General features: G+C 42.4%; 2 long non-coding RNA genes across 6 annotated transcripts in view; one reads left to right on the top strand and one right to left on the bottom strand.

Moving 5' to 3' along the window:
* LOC100737981 (eukaryotic translation initiation factor 4B) overlaps positions 1 to 12008 on the bottom strand; it is a 32381-nt gene extending 20373 nt beyond the window's left edge. For all 4 annotated transcript variants that reach the window (XR_002343951.2, XR_002343952.2, XR_002343953.2 and 1 more), the window contains exons 1-2: positions 11968 to 12008; positions 2963 to 3100 (exon numbers count right to left, since the gene is read on the bottom strand). This is a non-coding gene — a long non-coding RNA (eukaryotic translation initiation factor 4B). The remainder of the gene's footprint in view (positions 1 to 2962; positions 3101 to 11967) is intronic.
* The window catches only part of LOC146403186 (uncharacterized), a 41469-nt gene continuing 36248 nt past the window's right edge, over positions 11530 to 16750 (top strand). For both annotated transcript variants that reach the window (XR_014803248.1, XR_014803247.1), the window contains exon 1: positions 11530 to 12027. This is a non-coding gene — a long non-coding RNA (uncharacterized LOC146403186). The remainder of the gene's footprint in view (positions 12028 to 16750) is intronic.

Raw genomic sequence — 16750 nt, 5'->3', positions numbered from 1 at the left:
AAACATAGGCCAAACACTCTCTGACATAAACGACACCAACAGCTTCTTAGATCCACCTATCAGAGTACTGACAATAAAAAGAAAAATAAACAAATGGGACCTACTCAAATTTCAAAGTTTCTGCACAGCAAAGGAAACCCTAAACAACACAAAAAGAAAACCCACAGAATGGGAGAAAATCTTTGCAAGTGAATCGACTGACAAGGGATTAACCTCCAAAATTTATAAACAACTTCTGCAGCTCCATACCAAAAAAAAAAACAACCCCATCAAAAAATGGGCAGAAGATCTAAACAGACAATTCTCCAAAGAAGACATACAGACGGCCGAGAAACACATGAAAAGATGTTCAGCGTCACTCATTATTAGAGAAATGCAAATCAAAACCACTCTGAGGTACCACCTTACACCAGCCAGAATGGCCATCATCCAAAAGTCTGCAAACAGTAAGTGCTGGAGAGGGTGTGGAGGAAAAGGAACCCTAGTATACTGTTGGTGGGATTGTAAATTGGTGCAACCACTGTGGAAAGCAGTATGGAGATTCCTCAGAAAACTAAACATAGAACTACCATTTGATCCAGCAATCCCACTCCTGGGCATCTATCCAGAGAACACCATGACTCACAAAGACACATGTACTCCAATGTTCATTGCAGCACTATTTACAATAGCCAAGACATGGAAACAACCTAAATGTCCATCGACAGAGGAGTGGATCCAGAAGATGTGGTACATATACACAATGGAATATTACTCAGCCATTAAAAAGAACGAAATACCAGCATTTTTAGCAACATGGATGGACCTAGAAACTATCATGCTAAGTGAAGTCAGCCATACAATGAGACACCAACATCAAATGCTTTCACTGACATGTGGAATCTGAAAAAAGGACAGACGGAACTTCTTTGCAGAACAGATGCTGACTCACAGACATTGAAAAACTTATGGTCTCCAGAGGAGACAGTTTGGGGGTGGGGGGATCTGCTTGGGCTGTGGGATGGAAATCCTGTGAAATCAGATTATTATGATCATTATACAACTACAGATGTGATAAATTCACTTGAGTAATAAAAAAAAAGAAAAAAAAAAGAAATTGAGAAGATAAAACAGAAACAAACTCACAGATTTCAAAACAACCTTATCATTACCATAGCTGAAACTGTTGGAGGGAGGGAAGAACTGGGATGGTGCGAATAACATTTATAAACCACTATATAAAATAGATGATTAGTGAAAACCTAATGTATAGCACAGGGGAAATCTAATCAATAGTCTGTAACAACCTATATGGGAAAAATGAATGGATATATTTATACAAATAACTGGCTCACTTTGCTGTACACCTGAAAGTGACAGAACATTGTAAATCAACTATACTCCAATGGGGGGAAAACTTAGAAGAAACTCCCCTTACTGCCAATGTAGAGTAAGAGAATGTATGCTAAGTGTAAATAAGCTATGTCAGGAAATAAGCAGATAAAAAGCGCAGGGGTTTAGCAATAAGGGTACTTTATAGAAAAAAAGGCTTCTGAAATTTTAGAATCAAGGTAGCAATGCGAGAGCTCCCGCTGTGGTGCCAACAGGATCGGCAGCATTTTGGAAGCTCTGGGTCGTGGGTTCCATCCCCGGCTCGGCACAGTGGGTTAAGGTTCCAGCGTTGCTGCAGCTGTGGCTTAGGTTGGGACTATGGCTTGGATCTAATCCCTGGCCCAGGAGCTCTGTATGCTGCAGGGCAGCCAAAAATGAAAAACAAAACAACACAAAAACAAAACAAAGTAGCAATGCAAAAAGACTCAATATTTACTGTCTCTTTGTTTCTCTGTATTTGAAAGTCTTTTAAGGCCCTGGCTTTTGTAAACAGAATCATAGTAACTCATGTAGCAAAGAAAGGAGAGAATTATCACTCACTATTTATGGAATGTTATCATGCGCCAGGTACTTCATTACATCCCATGTTACCTTTTTAAATAATTCTCTAAGTTTATTCCCCACTTAACAGAAAAGGAAACCAAGATTTCCAGGAGGTTTAGAAACTTGCCCGAGGTCACACAGATGGTAGTGTAGGATAGTAATCCTAGCAGAGCCAGGATTCAAACCTGGGTTCCTCTCAATCCAAATGTATTTACCCCAACTCTCACATTCCTACTTTCTAGCTAGAGAAAGTTTCCTTCATGGCTTATTCTCCCCACTTTAATAACAGCCAGATGTCCCTACAGCACTGCCATGATTTTGTACCTTAAGTTGTTGTACCTCAACACTTATGGAAGGTATGATCTAGATGAAATTTCTTATTATGAAACTAGGTCACAAAAGAAAAAGTATTCTTCAGTTTTCAAGGAAAGCTTTCAGAGAAAAATGATGGGCGATCAGTTGTTATACCCAATGATTTTCTAGCTCCTGCCTGTTCCTAGATATTCCTTAAAGGCAAAGAACTTACCCCAAAGATACCCCAATGACTGTCTCTATTTCCCCACCATAATTACTTGTCCTATTCACTTACCTCAGACCATTTCTGTTCACCAGGGGGCACCCTGACTTCATACTAATAGCTCCTAGAACAAATTACTCTTTGACTTTTGAGTATAAACAGCTTATAGATTACACTGCAATATTACTTTATGAGGATAGTGTAGAATTCTAGACTCGAGATGAATAATCTAGTCCTTACTTTCCAAATGAAGAAAATGAGGCTTAAAAGGATAGTACCCTGAGAAGAGTGTGTTACTCCAATAGTCAGAACCAGCACTAAGCTCTCTTGAATCACCGCTTTAGTCCTTATCACAAACTCTTAAAAGCCTAAACCTAAGATTCTATAAAGTACATAAACATAAGATTTCAGGTTCTACAACATTAGTAAGTTCCATCCAAATTACAAGTGTAAATCATTATTACGGAATAGATTCTGTCTAGAAGGTAATGAAAACGCCAAGCATGAAGGAAAGTTAAAAAAAAAAATTACCATCTCCTTCTAGGTCATCTGTTTCATCAGCCCAGCTGACTGGTTTGGGGACATAAGTGCTTCCTCCACCAGTCCCTCCATCCTCAGCTAGAAAGTCTGTTAGGGAGATAGTCTTCCCCTTCTTATTCTTCTTTTTTGCTGTTTTAAAAAAGGCAAGAGAAAGATTACTCATCAATATTTAGGTATTTACAAAGTTGTACACTGCACTATTGTTACATATACTTATAAAGAAAGCAACAATAAAGGCCCATTAAAGGTTTAGATTATGGCACACTAATATATATTACAAGATTTCCCTCTTGTTTAAACACACTTTATACTTATGTATGGAAAAGGACCTAGAAGGATTCTCAAACTTACTCTGGGAAGTAAAACGGGTTATTTATTTCCTATTATATTCACCTGCATATCCTTTGAGCTTTTGGTGGGGGGAGCTGTGCCCTCGAACTTGGGAGGTTCCCAGGCCAGGGACTGAACCCAGCCACAGCAGTGACAACACCAGATCCTCAATCTACTGAGACACTAGGGAACTCCCTGAGATTTTTAACTTAACAACTACTTGTGTTTAAGACAGGTTACTACATTCATTGCTCCTGGGACACAAAGACAAAAAAAATCCCTAATAACCTTTTAAAGGACATTTTGAGAATTGTTTGATACTTGTAAAATAACCACATGAGATAGAAATCATTGCTATCAATTTATAGAGAAGGAAACCAAGTTTCAGAGAGGTTAAATGACTATCCTAAAGCTACAGTGATATTAGATGGCAGAAGAATTAAACCCAAGGTTTTGGCTAACAAGTCTAGGGCTCTTCTCATAGGAGCTGCAGCCTCCAAGAAGCTTGTTTTTAGTTCTATGGCAGGTTGTCACAACCAGGGCAAATAATGTGCTGTCATTTTAAATTGTTGCAATGATAAGACTCATATACATAGCGTGACCTCTCTGCCCCCTAGGGAAAGGAAAAAAAAAGAGAAAAGAAAAAAAGATCTTCTTCTCTACCGTAATACCATATATGAAGATATATTAAAGGGAAAACCTAAGAAAAAAATCCCAAGAACCAACACGTTTAAATGTTTTCCATGGTTATGGTATCTTTAGGAATCTCTGAATGGCTCCATGTAGTGGACTGACCTCAGCTCTTTAACTTTCTAGTCCTCAGAACTTCTAAGTTGGCACCAATCAGCAGCTAATGTAGAAGAGTTGAAAGGACTAAACTGAACTTCTAGAACAGAACTTCTGAGATGGCACCAATCAGCAACTACTGCAGAAGAGTTGAAAGGACTAAACTGAAGTTCTAGAACTGGCCCCTGAGAGCAGCTATGACATGGTGAGAAAAAAACAAGCAGCTTGGTTGTAACAAAGATCAGTTTCATAGCTTTATAATGAAGAGTGCCTCCTCCATGTTCCAATTCTCAACAAATTTTCAATTCCATAGGACGTAGAATCTGTAATTTGATATACACCATTTGCTTAACTGCATGGAGGTTGCTGTCTCACATGGTACCTGCCTTTCTTCTAAAATACCATTTTCAGGAGTTCCCATCGTGGCTCAGTGGTTAACAAATCCGACTAGGAACCATGAGGTTGTGGGTTCGATCTCTGGCCTCACTTAGTGGGTTAAGGATCCAATGTTGCTTCGAGCTGTGGTGTAGGTTGCAGATGCAGCTTGGATCCCACGTTGCTGTGGCTCTGGTGTAGGCTGGTGGCTACAGCTCTGATTAAACTAGACCCCTAGCCTGGGAACCTCCATATGCTGCAGGAGCGGCCCTAGAAATGGCAAAAAGACAAAAAATAAAAATAAATTAAAAAAAAAAAAAATACCATTTTCAGGAAATAAAGACCTGTTTACTATGTTATGAATCTTCTGGGCACAATATGAACCTGAGGTATTACGGTGTCAATGTGCAAACCAGATGAATTAGGCTGTAATTATACAGAGAAAAGACGATTCTGAATGTGAATTTTCTATGCTTCTCAAGTGACTGAATACTAATCCTGCTCCCAAAACTATCATTTATGACCAACCAGATTATATTCTGGATCTATTTTACGCCTCAAAAGAAAGCAGCAATGCAAAGGTTGAGTCTTACAGCACTGATATTGCTCCTAACTCATAATGAAAGGCCTAGGGGAAATTTTAATAAGTTAATTTGAATAAGACATAAAGCATACCTCTGAAGTAGAACGATTATAGTGTATAGGCTTACTTTAATTGTCCAATTCAAAAAATAGTGTCTAGGACTAGTAGGGAAGCTAGAAACTTTTTTTTTTTTTTTTTTTTTTTGTCTTTTTGCTATTTCTTGGGCCACTCCTGTGGCATATGGAGGTTCCCAGGCTAGGGGTCAAATCGGAGCTGCAGCCTCTGGCCTACACCAGAGCCACAGCAACACGGGATCCACGCTGCGTCTGCAACCCATACCACAGCTCACGGCAACGCCAGATAGTTAACCCACTGAGCAAGGGCAGGGATCGAACCCACAACCTCATGGTTCCCAGTAGGATTCGTTAACCACTGCGCCACGATGGGAACTCCAAATCTTTACCTTTTTTGGGGGGGGGGGGCTTAACCTAGTATCATGACTGAGAAAATAAAAATAAAACTGGTGGTCAGTCCATATAGTGAGCTCAAGTCCAGTGTAATAATAAGAATTTGACTGAGGTACTACCCCTTTCCCCTCTGTTTTATGTAACAGAACCTGGAATGAGCCTGCTCTTTCATCTGATTCTGTTTTATATAAAAGAATCTGGAATTAACCCGACCTTTGGTCTGATTTTGTCTTAAATCAATTTCCTAAATTAGAATCTCTCAACTTTTACCCCTTGACTCTCGACAAACAAGTCACACATGCTCCTTTAACATTATCTGAATTTCAAAATAATTAATCAAATATCATGACCAAAAAAATTAATGCACTTTTGCAGAATGTCTTCAAATTGTACATCTCCCTTTCTGTAACAGCCACTCCAAGAACTTCCGGCTGAGAAATTACTATTGGATGACAGAAGGAGTTCTGTCATTAAAGACAGAACTATTCCTTAAGAACAGGCTAGGAATTCCTGCTGTGGCACAGTGGGTTAAGAATCTGACTGCAATGGCTCAGGTGGCTGCGGAAGCACAGGTTCAGTTCCCTAGCCTGGCGCAGTGGGTTAAAGGATCCAGCATTGCCTCATCTGTGGCTCAGATTCAATCCCTGGCCCTGAAACGTCCATATACTGCAGATGCAGCTGTTTAAAAAAAAAAAAAAAAAAGGGCAGACTAAAATTCTTTCACAAGATCTTTAACTTATGTTTCTTTAAATCTAGCAGTCGCACCGATTCACAATATAAGTAGCATATTTAACTGAACAAGCACTTAAAAAGTAAAATTAATAAACCTAAGTGTTTGCTATCCTGCAACAAACTGAGAAACTTTGTTATCTAAATCCACCACTCCCTTTGCTCCTGCAACTTCTAGGTCCATTTCAAGTTTAAGGTTTCAACAATGCCTTATGCTTTGTAAGTAATGCATCTTTTAATACTCTAGGGGTATCAATCCCTTGACACAATGATTGAAGTGATCCAACTCTTAATTATCTTTAAGTCTTATATGAATTGGTTAAAGTCAAACCAACCACCTAGTAAAACACACCCCAATTATTTAAGACCAAATCCATATGGGCTAAAAAAGAAAAAAAAAAAAAATCACACCCCAGAAATTTTATTAAATCCTCTAACTGCCCACTTGCCTCATTATTGTAATTCATTAAGTACTAGGTGTTTGTGAGGCTCTTTCTATTTACATCTAGGTTAAAGAAAAGATTTGGGGCGGGGGCTTTTTAGGGCCACATCCACGAGTACGGAAGTTCCCAGGCAAGGGGTCAAATCAGAGCTGCAGATGCTGGCCTACAGCAATGCTAGATCCCGATCTACACTGAAGCTCACGGCAATGCTGGATCCCTAACCCACTGAGGGAGGCCAGGGATCAAACCTGCATCCTCATGGATACTAGCTGGATTCCACTGGACCACAAGGGGAACTCCAAGATCTTAAAAAGAGCATTTTTCAAAATGTTAAGTCTACAAGTCCTTAGACAAGAGACAATAAAATTGTGGCCTTCTTAATAAAAAAGCAGGGTTTGTTAAGGTAGATGTAAAAGCAAATACAACAAGTAACCAGCTCAACTCTTAGTTTCTCAATCTCTGCCCAAATTTTTAGGCTGCATTCTTTGTTGGGGTTGGGGGCCTGTCCTGTGCATTGTATTTAACAGCCTCCACGCAGTAGCAAACCTCCCCAACCCCACGGAGATAGCCAAAAACTCCTCTGGACATTGCCAAATGCCCCATGTTCGGGTGAGACAAAACTGCCCATCACTGAGAAACACAGTTTTAAATGGTGCTTTTACATCAATAAATTACTTAAAAGGAAATGTTGGCCCTATATAAAGCACACTGGCAGAAAAGTGACTGTAATAAACAAAGCCTTCAGGATTATCAGGCTGAAGCAGGTAAAAATACGCTTCCTTAATTTTTCTCAGAATGTTTCCCTATTATAATGCCACAGCATTAGTAATAAAAACACCAACTGACAGATATCAGAGTGATAAAATCTATGGACAGGCTGCTAGTTCTTCAAACACCTTAAAGTACCTTAAGCCATAAAGCTTATTTGTTGTTCAATGCAACCCTACTTTCTTCATCTTCTTCAATGAGCTGTTCTTGGAGTTCCCATAGTGGCTCAGTGTTTAACAAATCTGACAAGGAACCATGAGGTCGCGGGTTCCATCCCTTGCCTTGCTCAATGGGTTAAGGATCCGTTGTCGCTTTGGGCTGTGCTGTAGATTGCAGATACAGCTCAGATCTTGTGTTGTTGTGGGTCTAGCATAGGGCGGCAGCAACAGCTCTGATTAGACCCCTGGCCTGGAAACATCTATATGCTGTGGGAGCAGTATATGGAAATGACAAAAAGACAACCCCCCCCAAACGAGCTTTTCTTATTTAGGAAGGGGAATCCACATAGCCCTTAACATTCAGATGAAGCTCTGTCAAAAGTTGAGTTTCCTCACTTACTTTATAGGGTTATCAACTCTTCTGAATGTTTTAATAATTACAGACTAATGATTACACTCAGAAAGTGTCACAAAAACCTATATAATGGAGTTCCTATTGTGGCAGAGTGGGTTAAGGATCTGGTGGTATTGCTACAGCTGTGGTTCAGATTTGACCCCTGGCCTGGGAACTTCCATATGCTGCAGGTGCGGCTGAGAGAAAAACAAACAAAAAAACCCAAACCTGTACAAGATCATAGCAGCATCATTCATCATGGGCTCAAAACTGGAAAAAACCCAAATGCCCAATGGATAAAGGAGTTCCCAGGTGGCACAGCAGGTTAAGGACCTGGGGGTGTCGTTGCTGTGGCTCCAGGGGGTCCTTCCCTGGCCAGGGAACTTCTGCATGCCTAGGGTTCTGCCAAAAAAAAAAAAAAGAGAGAGAGGGAGAGACAAATAAAATACAGATGTCTATACAATGGATTTGGCAAGAAAAAAGAATGAGTATCCATACATCCTAATCCTACAATAAAAATGAATCCTAAAAAACATGCTAAGTGAACATTAGCAACAAGTCTATTAGATGACTCCATTTATATGAAATGCTCAGGATAAGTAAATACAAAAAATAGTAAGATTAATGATGGGTGTGGGGGAGGAGAAATGACTGTTAATGGGCAAGATGTTTCTTTTCTGGAAAGTGAATCCTGCCAAAGTCTCCACAATTGGAAACAAATTAATGATCAATAAAGTTTCCTCAAAGAAAGGATACTGTATAAATGCAACCCACTCAATACCAGAGTGTCTAGAACTAATCTACTGCTGTTTAAAGCCTAGCATGAAAAGATGTTTCATACAATGCAGTATCACGATGCTGAGAGGCCTCAAGTCCTACTGTGGTATTGTTTAGCACAGCAGAGAATCAAGACTAAGAACCAATAAGCTTCACCACCTTGACCCCTATGTTCAGTTGTTATGGGACCTTTCTTCTCTGTCCAGCTTCGCACAGACACAATCTGAGGAAAATGCCATATTGCCTTTTCCTTACCTCTCCACACATACTCAATTTGATCACTTACTTGGAGAGATATTTAAGAATAACTTGTTTTAGGCATTTTCCTACTCTCAGGACTACAGTAATATCCCTAACAAATCTAAGAAACTGATTTTGTTGTCTGCACTTATAAATGTACATACACATACTTAATTACAAGCAAGCACTTGATTAAAAAAACAAAAACAAAACCTTTAGTTAATTTCTTCCCCAGGATCACAAAAACAGTAAATTCTAGGATGTTTTGACACAAATACAATGTGGTAAGCTATAATATATATATATATATATCTCAAGCTATACCTACCACCTACCTCAAAGCTGTCCAAAAGTATATATACTTTTTTTTAAAGTGACATAGAAATACGATGTTTTACCTTGATAACTTTCCTATTTGTACTTGAATTTTCATTAAGGAAAACTGGCCTTCTGAACTTGGGTATCTTACTCCCAGAATAACAAACATATGGTAGAAAACAGGATGTGAGAATAAGTAACATTTGAATAGCATATAATGGTAAACCACTGAAAACTATTTTTCACCATAGGGGTCAGCACTGTATGAAAACAACCATCAGACTATCCTCTCCTCATAAAAAATAATCAAACAAGATGGCACATACATAATGGCATTCTGAAATGTGGGCATAGGTACACTATTCCCAATTTCAAAGCAGTCTAATCTCAAAAAATTTAACCCCCTTCAAAAACATTCACTCCCCTACAGGCAAGGAGAACAGATTCAATAGCTTCCAGTTGTTGAAGGTCAATAATGGGTCACATTGGATACTGGTATTACAGCAAAGAATTTTTTGGTTTCATTTAATGGCAAAAGAAGCCCATGAAGTTTTATCATGTATTTTCACTAAGAAAATATTAGATGTTTTTTTCAACAAAATACTGGGTGTCAAGAAATATAATGAAAATACACTAGTTTTACACACTCAATACTGTCATATCTAGGAATAGTGGAGACTCAGAGTTAATGTCATGGGAAAAAGATTACAAGTGGGAAATTTGATTAATTCCTCAAGGGCAGACTCTCAAGAGGTAAGCTTGTGCCTAGATACTAGCATAGTGTCCCTTACACATACTACCCAAACTAAAAAGATTTATGGAACCGAATTAAAGGAAATGAGGCTTGAAGGGTGTAGAATAAGTATGGAAGCACAGGAGGAGGCCTCACTAAGCAAATCCATTTAACCAGTACAGATTTCACTCAGCTCTGCAAAATGAAGGACAGATTGTTAAATTGTCTTCCACCTCTAAGAATTCCACAAATGTTATAGAGAAAGGGAATAAAAGCTTTTCACTAAATTATGGCATGAAGCCACCAAAGATAGCAAATTAAGGCCAAATATGTACCTTACTTCAGATGAAACTCTCGGGCACACCTAACTTATGGAAGCCAACCTTGTTATTTTCCCAGTTGGTAACCGAGAAGAGTACAAGAGGGATCAGAAGTCTCAAGATTTCGACCTTACTTTGCCATCACATGCAATGTCACCTTGAACAAATAATTTCATCTTCCTCAGATGGGAGCTACCAACACCTGCCTACATTATCTCACAGAACATCAAAGTAGCCAACTTACATAAAAAGTGCTAGGTTAACTGTCAAGTGCTACATTAATGAAAGGTATTAAGTTCAAATACACATCAATTCCCTCAACATTTTCCAAAGACATATACAGAAGGGAAATTCCTGGTGAGAAATCAATGTCATGGGATGATAGTTGTTCAATAAATGTTTTGTCCAATGCAGGATCATTCCAGGGAGAAGCAGCCATCCCCCCCCCCCCCCCAATTAATGCTACAAAATGTAGGCACAGCTCACTGGCTAAGTCCATCAGAAATTCAAGTAGACTTGCATGTCAGTGATATTCTCTCTCCCCAAATCTAAAAATGAAACCAACCCCAGCCAATAATATTATTTTAAAGCAACCCCATATTAGTTATACGGTTATCTGTAAAAGAAGTGCGCCAAACCCTATCACTGAGGCTATCAAAATTCAACCCAAGTGGAAGCTGTCATGGGATCTGACCTTGTTCACCACTGTACCTCCAGTACCTAGAACCGTGACTGGGACATACATAGTTTACACTCAGTAAAAACGTGGGGACTGAATAAAGAAAAAAGCCTAGAAATCTAGGTCCCCACCCTTGCTTCCATTCCTCCAACACGTGGGCGCACCAAGCTGGGTTCCCCACCCCCACCTAACTCTAGTAGCTTCAATCTCCAAACCTAACACGTTTACCCTTGGACGAATATAAGGGCCGGTCACACTCCAAAAGGGGAAGAATAGAAAAGTGGAAGGACCTAAAAGAAGGCAACACAGACGTATAAAACCTTCCCATCTGGGCTCTCGCGCGTGCTTTTAAGGCGCGCCCGTCTCCACTACCTTGGGCTCTGCTACCGCGCACGCGCACCGCCTCCCTCCTCCGCCCCTCCACCGACTCGCGCTCGCGTTCTAACTGCCCCCCCTTTATTCCCCTGCCCCCACTCCCGTCCGCAACGGCCTCGCGCCTCGGAAACCTGGCCTAGTGTGCACCGGTCCGCGCGCCAACCGCCTCCTTCCTTCGTCCACGCGGGCACAGTGCTTCACGTCTATGAGAAGGCCTCAGATCTCCCGCGAATCTCTCTGCGCCTTCTCACTCCAACTCAAGCCAGAGTCCACCATTACTCCCCACTCCAACCTCGCGCAGACCGGGTGAAAAGGGTGTGAGGGGGGAGGGGAAGGACACCTTCCCCTCCCCCAAACATCCCGAGGCGATAGCCTAACACGGCCAAGCCGCCAGCTTGCCGCGGCCCCAAAATCCGAAGGGAGGCGGTGCCGCCCACCCCCCGACCCTAGGGAATCCGTGGATCAGGCTCAGAGAGTGGCTTCGGAGCCCGGTCCTTGGCCGCGCTCGGCCGCTCACTCACCTGAGGCCGCCATGTTGGGAGAGGGAGAGAGAACGCAAAGGACCCGGATGAGGCAGTCACGTGAGTATAGCGAGCGCGTCGGGCTAGGAGACGCGAAACAGGGAGGGGGCGGGGAGGTGAGGAGGGACACGGGAGGCGGGGCGGCGCTGCTTTAAGTTCGTAAAGCAGCGCGAGGAGGTGGCGCGGCGTCTGACGGGGAGACCGGCGCGACATGTGGCCAAAGGGGTGGGGCCAGGGCTGTCGCGAACCCCCTCACGCTTTACGAAGCGCTACGCACGGACGCGGGGGCTGGGGGTGGGCCCGGGGCGGGCTCTCCTGGTCCGCCGACTTCCGGCTGGTGCGGTAGGCGGGAGGGGGCGGGGTCGCGCTTGCAGGTTCCGCCTCCCTGGCACCGAATGGAAGCGGCTGGAACCCAGAATGGGCGTGCTACAGTTGATTTCCTGAAAGGGAAGGTTCTGAGTGTCTTTGTAAATCGTTTTTTGTTAAAGCAAAACAAACCCAATGTTCCACGTAAGGACGGTTTTAATTGGGCGTGTATAGAAGGAATAAGAAAGTAAGAAATGTTGAACACTTGCTGCCGTGGGATTTTCTCTCTTTCAGTCCTTCATTTTACTGACTCGATTCAGTCAATCTCAGGCCCTTAGGGTTTCACAGCCGAGTGTTATCCATGCTTCCTCTAGCTAATGCTACATTTTATCATATATACTATTTCACTGATCACGTGTCAGGCACTGTTACTGGCAATTTGGGGGGTACAACGGAAAACTGCCTCAAAGGATTTTATAGTCCAGTGAAGGAAAAACAGACAATAAGCAGTGAATACATAAAATATTAGAAGTGTTAAGCACTCTGGAGAATATTAAGGGGTCTTGGTAAAAGTGATTTTGTGCAACTTTAGATTGCCTGGTCCGGGAAAGCCTCTGAGGAAGTGTCATTTAAACTGAGATCTGAATTATGAATAGCCAGCTGTGTGAAGAGCTTTGGAAGAATGTAGAGGATGTTCAGTTAGACCTAATGCTCCAGGGCAGGAACAAGTTGGCGAGTCCAGGATTTTTTTTGTGTGTGTGGTTTTTTTTTTTTTTATTTTTTATTTTTAGGGGTGCATCTGCAGGGCATATGGAAGTTCCTAGGCTAGGGGTCAGATTGGAGCTGTAGCTGCTGTCCTACACCACAGCCACAGCAAAGTTTGGTGAGGGAGGGAGAAAAATGGTACAAGATGAAGTTTGAGAGATAGGTAGGGGTGGGATCATGTAAGGTTAAGGAGTTTGGAATTTTTTTTTTTTATATTTGCTTTTTTTGTTTTTAAGTAACTGGTTTTATTTTATTTTTAATGGCTGCATCTGCAGCATATGGGAGTTTCTAAGCCAGGGATCAGATCTGAGCCAGAGCTGTGGCAACCCTGGTTCCTTTAACCCACTGCACTGGGCTGGGGATTGAACTGGCACCTCCACAGTGACCTGAGCCACTGTAGTCAGTTTCTTAACCCATTGTGCCACAGCAGGAACTCCCAGGAATTTGGATTTTATTACAAGTGGATTGGGAAAGTGTGGAAAGAGTTCCTGCCAGGGAATGTCATGACTTGAAATAAAATTTTGAAAAGGGTTACTTAGTATCTTGATGTTGGTGGTGGTTACATGTATATGTATGTATGTGAAAATCCATTAGATTGTACATTTAAAGAGTTGTGTACTTTACTGTCTAGAAGTCATTCTTTAATTAAAAACAAAACAAAACAAAATGGGGGAGTTCCCTCTATGGCATAGTGGGTTAAGATTCCAACTACAGAGGCTTGGGTCCCTGCGGAGGCACAGGTTCAATCCCTGGCCTGGGAACTTCTGCATGCCGTGGGTGCAGCCAAAAGAATATAAACAAACAAGCAAAAATGTTTTTGTGGACCCCTTGAAGGGTGGCGGGGCCCTGGTTCTATACTTGCTGTGCCTACTGGAAAAGTCAGCCTTGGCTACTGTAATCCTGGTGAGAGAAGATGCTGGTTTAGACGTGAGGCTAGAGGTGGAAAGGGGTCGGTGACGGTCTGTTTTGGAAATAGACTGGTGATTATTAGATGTGAAGGGCATGGGGGAAGGAACTCTCCCAAGTTTTTGGCATGAACACTTAGGTGATATCATTTACTTGGTCTCTGCTCTCAGAAAGTCAGGGAACATTTCTATAAAGAAGAGAGCCAGGGAGTTCCTGTTGGGGCTCCGAGGAAACGAATCTGACTAGCATCCATGAGGATGCAGGTTTGATCCCTGGCCTCGATCCATGGGTTAAGGACCTGGTGTTGCCATGGGCTGCAGCCTAGGTCGCAGACTTGGCTTGGATCTGGCATTGCTGTGGCTGTGGCGTAGGCCAGCAGCTACAGCTCTGATTTGACCCCTAGCCTGGGAACTTCCATATGCTGCGGGGGCAGCCCAAAAAAAACAAAAAAACAAAAAAAAGAAGAGAGCCAGAATTCTGGTGTCAACTCTGCCCAAGTCTCTGGTGTGTCCTTGAAGCATGAATGCATGAAGCAGGCTGCAAACAGCTGAGGAAAGAAAAAGAGAATTGAACAGATCTGAGCTACTCTCTACCTTATGAGAGAGTTTCTAGTTTGGGTCCAACCAGTTTCATTGCTTGCTAAAATAAAAACTTGAACATCTTCAGAGAATGCGTTAGTTCTCTGTTCCTGCTGTAAGAAATTTCCACAAATTTAGTGGCTTAAAATAGTAAAAATGTATTCTCTTACAGCCCTGGATCTGAAGTCAGAAAATGGCTTTCACTGGGCTAAAATCAAAGTATTGACAGGATTGTTCCTTCTGGAGGCTCAATACGAGATTCTGTTTCCTTGCCTTTTTCCAGCTTCTATACAATGCCCATGTTCCTTGACTCATGCTTCCCTTCCTCCATTTTCTTTTCTTTTTTTTTTCTCTTTTTTTTTTAGAGGCACTCCTTCGGCATATGGAGGTTCCCAGGCTAAGGGTTGAATCGGAGCTACAGCTGCTGGCCTACGCCACAGCCACAGCAATGCTGGATCCAAGCCAAGTCTTCGACCTACACCACAGCTCACAGCAACGCCAGATCCTTAACCCACTGAGCAAGGCCAGGGATGGAACCTGCAACCTCATGGTTCCTAGTCAGATTCGTTTCTGCTGCGCCACGACGGGAACTCCACCTTCCTCCATTTTCAAAGCCAGAAACATTGGGTTGAATCCTTCTTATATTGGTCACTTTGACTCTGACTTTTCTTTCTGCCACCCTCTTTCATTTTTAAGGACCCTTGTGATACGTGTAATCTTCCTATTTTAAGGTCATCCAGTTAAGCAACCTTAATTGCATCTGCAGCCTTAATTCCCTTTTGCTGTGTAACAACATATTCACAGGTTCCAGAGGTTGAATGTGGACATCTTTGAAGGGGCCAACATTCTGCTTGCCACTGAGGATTATAGCAGAATCTAGAGTCTCCTCAACATAGCAGTCACAGTGTACAAGATACAATGAAAATTATTCAACATTGGAGTTCCTGTTGTGGCTCAGTGGGTTAATAACCTGACATAGTGTCTGTGAGGATGTGGGTTCGATCCCTAGCCACCAGTGGGTTAAGGATCCAGTGTTGCCTCAAACTGTGGTGTAGCTCAAAGATGCAGCTCAGATCCAGCGTTGTGGTTATAAAAAGAAAAGCAGAAACAAAAACTGGAGTTCCCTTCATGGCTCAGTAGTTAATGAACCCGACTAGGATCCTTGAGGATGTGGGTTCCATCCCTGGCCTCGCTCAATGGGTTAAGGATCTGGTGTTGGTGTGAGCTGTGGTGTAGGCCAGCAGCTGCAGCTCCGATTCAACCCCTGGCCTGGGAACTTCCGTATGCTGTGGGTGTAGCCCTAAAAAGCAAAAAAAGAAAAAGAAAACTGCCTTGGCTTATCATAGTCAACCTGCTGAAAACCAATGATATCAAGAAAATCTTGGAAAGCATTCAGAAAATGACGTGTCATATACAGGGGAACAATAATTTGAATGGCCGTGGGATTACCATGAATTATGGAGGCCTGAAGACAGAGAAACAAGATTCTTAGAGTGCCATGGAGTTCCCTGGTGGCCTAGTGGTTAAAGAATCAGGCATTGTCAGTGCTGTGGCTTGGGTCACTGCTGTGGCATGGGCTTGACCCCTGGCCCAAGAACTTCCACATGGGAGTTCCCGCTGTGGCTCAGTGGTTAGCGAAACTGACTGGCATCCATGAGGATGCGGATTCGATCCCTGGCCTCACTCAGTGGGTTAAGGATCTGGCATTGCCGTGAGCTGTGGCGTAGGTCGCAGATGCTGCTTTGATCCCGTGTTGCTGTGGCTGTGGTGTAGGCCAGTGGCCATAGCTCCAATTCGACCCCTAGCCTGAGAACTTCAATATGCTGCGGGTGCAGCCCTAAAAAGCAAAAAAAAAAAAAAACAAAACAAAAAACAAAAAACTTCCACATGCCGCGGGTATGGCCAAAAAAGAAAAATAAATAATAGCAAATATTAGAACATTGTCTCATGGGATTTATGGTCTATCGAGGTGTAATACATATATTACAACTACAGCGTAAAGGAGGATGTGTCTTTTGTCGAAGAGATACAATTTTTTTCTTTTTTTCCATGTGGCACATGGAAGTTCCTGGGCTGGGGTCAAATCAGAGCTACAGCTGCCAGCCTACACCACAGCCACAGCAACACAGGATCTGAGCCGTGTCTGCAATCTGCACTGCAGCTCTAGTGGCAATGCTGGATCCTTAACCCACTGAGTGAGGCCAAGGATGGAACCTACATCCTCAAGG

Source organism: Sus scrofa, chromosome 5 (assembly GCF_054392235.1).
Source record: "Sus scrofa isolate SSC_HxYL_T2T_F1_AM1 chromosome 5, Sscrofa_HxYL_maternal_Yorkshire_Landrace_v2.0, whole genome shotgun sequence".
NCBI classification, from domain to species: domain Eukaryota; kingdom Metazoa; phylum Chordata; class Mammalia; order Artiodactyla; family Suidae; genus Sus; species Sus scrofa.
This window is presented reverse-complemented; position numbering and strand designations above follow the sequence as displayed.